The sequence below is a fragment of the Podarcis erhardii genome (assembly GCF_964252035.2).
Source record: "Podarcis erhardii genome assembly, chromosome: 4".
Taxonomy (NCBI): domain Eukaryota; kingdom Metazoa; phylum Chordata; class Lepidosauria; order Squamata; family Lacertidae; genus Podarcis; species Podarcis erhardii.
The window spans coordinates 24,072,650-24,078,958 of record NC_138508.1 but is presented as its reverse complement, the minus strand read 5'-3'; the positions used below and the strand labels follow the sequence as shown (position 1 = coordinate 24,078,958).

At 47.2% G+C, this 6,309-nt stretch overlaps 1 long non-coding RNA gene across 1 annotated transcript; it reads right to left on the bottom strand.

Annotated features, from left to right (window-relative positions):
* Positions 1–669: 669 nt before the first annotated feature.
* LOC309341375 lies at positions 670–5,137 on the bottom strand. Its single transcript, XR_014156278.1, has 3 exons — positions 5,025–5,137; positions 2,227–2,330; positions 670–755 (listed from the first exon to the last, which is right to left on the bottom strand). It is a non-coding gene; the product is annotated as an uncharacterized lncRNA (long non-coding RNA).
* Positions 5,138–6,309: the final 1,172 nt, after the last annotated feature.

Below are 6,309 nucleotides of genomic sequence, written 5' to 3'. Positions count from 1 at the left end.
TAAAACAGTCTACTCCCATTAGGTGTTGTCTGCTGTGCTCAGAAGCCCAGCTGAGTGGGTTGGAGACAACATTTGTGACAAAGCGCATCTGCCCAGCGAGGCCCCAGCTGATGGCTCTGCCAATAACCGGAGCCTAATTAATTCTGCTGAACCGTTAGGTGCCTCTTCATTTGCATTAAATTGAAATTAGGCTCTGAGAGGAATGCTGAGCTTTGCAAAGCAGAGTGCATCATGAGGTATATAGGATGGAGGAAGCGAGATGAATAATTCGCTTATTTGTCTTTGTTGAAAACCTTAAGGAGGGAAAACATGCATCAAACAGCGTAAGCTGTTTATTGTTACTTCATGGATGGTGGTGGTAGATAGAGGGGGCTGAACTTCTCAGGGAGAATGAATGAGGATGGATGTTGTTGTTGTTGTTTAGTCGTCTAGTCGTGTCCGACTCTTCGTGACCCCATGGACCAGAGCAGGCCAGGCCCTCCTGTCTTCCACTGCCTCCCGCAGTTTGGTCAAACTCATGTTTGTAGCTTCAAGAACACTGTCCAACCATCTTGTCCTCTGTCATCCCCTTCTCCTTGTGCCCTTCATCTTTCCCAACATCAGGGTCTTTTCCAGGGAGTCTTCTCATGAGGTGGCCAAAGTACTGGAGCCTCAGCTGGATAGCTATCATTATTATTTCCATTTATAGACCACTTTGGTGTCCCAAGATCTTGAAGTGGTTTATGTACAATTCACCTCCCCCCATCTTCCAGCAGCTGGAAGCACAGGAATATAGGAAAATTACCTCAGACCACTGGTCCACCAACCCCACACTTTCCACAAGGACTGGCAACGTCATTCCACAGATTCAAACAGGGGACTCTCCCAGTCCTACCTGGAAGTGCCATGAATTGAACCCGGGACATTCTGCAGGCAAAGTGGACACTCTTTCTCTGAACTGTGGCCCATGGGTCGTAGGGGGTATATGGGGATTTAGGGGATAGGCAGTATCTCTGATGGGGGAGACGTTGTCCTCCTTCTGGGGTAATTCGTCCACTTTTGGTCTCCACCCCATTCTCACCTGTGCCTCCTGGAAACTGTCAGCATGTGACAGCAGCCACACCCCGGGAACAGCTTCGACTGGCCATTTAAACAAAGTGAGGGTAGCCAGTGGGTCTCAAACCCTCAATGATCTAGGGACATGCTCTGGTGGATTGAGTGGACAAGACCAATAGTGGGCCCAAAGGTCAAGAAGAGTAGAGGAAAATGAGGAGAAGATGGGGCTCATCAACCTGGGGATGTAACCCATCTAGGAGAAGGAAATCTCTGATCCTAAACGTCCACTGCCTTGCGGGATATATTCAAGAGAAAGAAAGGCTAAGGAGTAAACCATGCACAAATCCTTAAGGCAGTTGGGTGGTGCCTTGTACGCCTCCTTCCAGCAACTCCTGCAGCCAAGCTGGTGCCAAGTGTACTTGCTCTGTTTTCCTTCAGACCACATCAGCAAGGCCAAGAGGGGGGCCGTCTTGTCTGGGCAGCCCAGGACCTCCATACACCTTGCCCAGACTTGTGCCCTGGGGAGGTCACTTCAGTGCTGCTAACACAGGTTTGATTTTACCACCACCGCCCCGGAGGTGCACTCAATTGTCTCTTGAGACAAACAGATGCCAACGAGTACAAGAAAACATCTGGAGTGCCATATTTTGCCTCGTCTACTCAGGCTGGCAGCATCTCTCCAAGGTGTGAGGCTGAGAGAGCTCTTTTGCTCCCGAATATCCTTTTAACTGGATAAGCTAGAGACCGAACCTGACATTTTCTGCATGCAAAACATGCACTCTGCCACTGAGCTGTGGCCTCTCCTATAATTCTGGCAAGCGACCTGAAATGTTAGCAACTTTCCGTTCTGTTGTTTGGACCAGCAGTCAGAAAACAGAGCAGGCTCACTTCTTTTCTGGTCAGGTGTTGGGAAAGTCCCAGACCCTAACTCAGCAGAAGCAGTCGTAAAATATATCAGGAGTTCTCCAGTGGAAAGGGACATAATTTCAAGACTGGCAGCTCTGTGTGTCGTGCTGCTGCCAATCTCAAGGAGGAATGGCAGGCGGAAGATGCTGAGCAGCTCCCATCAATCCATCCACCTCAGAGGAAACGATGGTGCTCCTCCAGCCGGAGGAAGAATAATGAAAAACTCACTTGCTACTGAGGGCGGGGGAGAAATTCAATTTGGTGCACAGTTAAAAGCAAACTCACCTAATTCTCAATTTCCAAAACAATCTGAGAACCGAAACACAATCCTCCTTTGAAAATTGTAGTCCTCTGAATTTTGCAGTGCAGGTTCCCAGCCAAGTAATGCGCTCAAAAACGCACACACAAGAGTAAAATGCACGTGAAAAGGTAGATGCTAGCATAAGCTGCTCTCTGTTCACCGGCGCCCTCAAAGGAAGGGAGTACCAGCAAGAATGAAGAGAGAAAGCAGTAGCATCCACTCATCCTGAAGCCTGTTTATTTTATTTATTTAAGACACCCCCTCGCTGCCTTTCCAAATATAAATATTTCCCCAAAGTGGCCTACAAATATAAAAGGAGAACTTTTAAAAACAAACACCAACGTTCGCAATTCATATGATTAAACAGAAGGGGCAGCACAGCCATCTGCTCTCAACTGAGCAACCCCGTTATAAAATTCTAACTCGCAGCCTTTGGAAAGCAAAAGAAAAAGAACAATCCACTCCTAATTAAAGCAGCCTGAAAGAAAAACATCTTCAGGGCCTTCCTGAAAGGAAATGGAGATGGACCCAATTGCAGCTCTTGGGCAGGAGTGGACAGCATTGTGGGGAAGCAGCACTCGCCTGACTTCACCCCCAACAGCTGAGACGCTGCTGTGTGCCAGGAGAAAAGGTGGCCAGGCGGCAGGGAGGTTGGTGCAGTGTGAACACACCAGCAGAGCCCTTCCTGTGCTGCTGCCGCTGTGCTTGCACCACACCGGAGGGAGGCAACACGAGAAGGGCCTTTTCTGCAGGGGCTCCCCATTTGTGGGATGCTCTCTCTGGGAATACTCACCTGGTGCCTTCACTACATCTCTTTGGGCACCAGGCAAACATGTTCCTCTTCAACCAGGCTGTTATGTACTAAGTTGAATAGGATCCAAAATGCAGCAGTCTGATTGGTCCTAGAACAATAGGATTCAGAATGCAGCAGTCTGATTGGTCCACAGGAAAATCCTGGAATTAGACAATCACGTGGGGCCCACTGTGTAAATAATGTATATAAAGCAGACATTCTGGGGGAACTTCCATTCCTTCTCATCACTATGAGCTGACTAAAGAGCATGAAATCCACTCTCGGCTCCGAGTATATTTCACAGGCCTTTAACTGATTATGGCCTTTTAAACTGTGTTATGTATATTTGCATTTTTATACCGTAAACCGCCCAGTGCTCCTCGGATGAAGGGCAGTATGTAAATTTAATAAATGATGAATGGCAGCAGCCTCCCCCCCTGTCCTTCTCCTTCCCGGTAAGCGGCAGTGGCTCAACTGCGAGGTCAGGGGAGCACCACCTCCCCAACACACTGTCTGCTACTGCTCTTGTTGCGAGGGAGTTTCATCAAGCTGGGGCCACTACCCAAAAGTTCCTGTCTCTTGTGCATTTAACCACCCGTACTGGTTCAGCGCTCAGACAATTTCATACTGCAGACATGTTCAAATGGGTGTAGTTCAGGGGTTGCCAAGGTCTCAGTAAAGAAAAACAGAAAACAACCCTCAGAAATCCACAGTGCACAAGAGACTCCTATTCCTGCTCACTTCCAGATTGCACTGACTTGGTCTTTCCTCCACGGAACACACACTCTTAAACTTGCTCATATTTCATTGGATGCCAGAATTAGACACCCAAACTCCATTTTTTCTGGAGCAGGAGAGAGGTGCAGTAAGGCAGTAGTGACTCATATAGGTGCCTTTTTTTTTCTCCATTGATGAGGAGGGGGCTGCATGGAAGCATGCCCACACCATTTGGTGGTCATTTGTCCTTTTCTGCTCTTTAACATACGACAACTGCCAGAGGCGGTGTTAGTGTAGCGTGACTTGTGTGGCTGCACTGGGTGCCACAACAATGCTGTAGAATGGAGTGCAAGAGGCGGGAGGCAACAAATTTTAGTGCTGCACAAGACACTGCTGAAATTTTGAGAACTCCAAGTCCGCCACTGCAACCCTAAAATAGCCATTTTGCACCGTGCACATGACTTTGGCCACTGGGGCCAAAACGTTGCTGATCCCTGGTGTAGCTTCCCTTTAGGTAATAACATGAACCCAAACCACTAACAGCTTTAGAAGAATTGATGCTTTTAAATTATGGTGCTGGAGGAGACTCTTGAGAGTCCCATGGACTGCAAGAAGATCAAACCTCTCCATTCTGTAGGAAATCAGCCCTGAGTGCTCACTGGAAGGACAGATCCTGAAGCTGAGGCTCCAATACTTTGGCCACCTCATGAGAAGAGAAGACTCCCTGGAAAAGACCCTGATGTTGGGAAAGATGGAGGGCACAAGGAGAAGGGGACGACAGAGGATGAGATGGTTGGACAGTGTTCTCAAAGCTACCAGCATGAGCTTGACCAAACTGCGGGAGGCAGTGGAAGACAGGAGGGCCTGGCGTGCTCTGGTCCATGGGGTCATGAAGAGTCAGACACGACTAAATGACTAAACAACAACAACCAGTGCTTTGAATTGGGGTTGGAAACACCCAGGAAGTTGCCTTCTCCCTTTGGGCAGCTCTTTGGATTGGGCCCAGGAGAGAAAGGACAGTATCCGTGCAGCAGAAGTGAGGAAAAAGTGGTCCCCCTCAGGACACCCTAGTCCTGTGACTGCGGTCTGTTTTAGCTCTTTTTGATGTTGGATTTTAGATCCGTTTTACCTGCCCTGAGACTTTCTCAGGGCAGGTAACAAATTCTATCATCGTCATCATGACCAAGAGCTCCCCCAAACCTGGAGTATCCAGCTGCATTTTTACAGCCCTCTGCGTGCTGAACATAATCAATCACCAACTCTCCGTGTCACCTTTACTTTCCACTCTTCTTGGTGCTCAATTAACATATTCATCCCTAAACGGCTGGCTTACTAGTGTGCACATACTGCAATGGTAAAGAGAGAAATCAATGTCTCCCCAGAGGCCTCACACGTACTCTTAAGACTTCAAGAGCATTTGTTTCATTGTGATGTCATGTGACACAAGAGCATCTCATTATGTAACCACAATTGACTATCATTCACTTAAGTTCCCATCCTTTAATTATACATTGCTGTTGCTTGCAGTCTGATTCTCCAGAGAGAGAGAGAGAGAGAGAGAGAGAGAGAGAGAGCGCAAAACTGAATGCTCCTTCGGAAGCTGTTAAGTATATACCAGAAATGTGCCTTCTGCAAGCATAAGGCTGGCCAATTGCTATACCTTCCCATCAGCTTTGCTTGCATTTCTGCCTTTGACTTGGAAATTACCATCATGATGAACAGTGTACGTTGTAAGCAAACAAATAACCTTTTTGGCAGATTTCAAATGCAACATTTAAGACCATGTTATTCGCCGCAGCTCATTTGAAATGATGTTGGGAGATACGCTTTCTTTTAGCCGACGTGGTACCTAAAAGGATTTAGCTAAGAAGCAAAACTAAGAGATCAAACCTCTCCATTCATTCTGAAGGAAATCAGCCCTGAGTGCTCACTGGAAGGACAGATCGTGAAGCTGAGGCTCCAATACTTTGGCCACCTCATGAGAAGAGAAGACTCCCTGGAAAAGACCCTGATGTTGGGAAAGATGGAGGACACAAGGAGAAGGGGACGACAGAGGACGAGATGGTTGGACAGTGTTCTTGAAGCTACAAACATGAGTTTGACCAAACTGCGGGAGGCAGTGGAAGACAGGAGTGCCTGGCGTGCTCTGGTCCATGGGGTCACAAAGAGTCGGACACGACTAAACGACTAAACAACAACAAGAAGAAGCAAAACAGAGTTCTGGTGCCTACTATAGTGCCAAGATGCAAAAGAAGAAAAAGCTATTGCACATTTAATTATTGTGCAGAAAAGAAAATGTCTCTTCTACACAACTAAAGATACAGGAGCCTTGTCCTCTTTTGCATCAGTCTGCACAATATGATTGACGACGAAATATGATAAACAAAACTTCTGGAACCCGAGTTGCTTGGGACTCTATCTATCTATCTATCTATCCATCTATCTGTCTGTCTATCTATCTATCTATCTATCATCTATCTATCTATCATCTAAGCATTGTGGAAAACTGGAAGCATAGTGTGTTGCTAGCAGAGTTGAGGCAGACTCTGACTTTTCC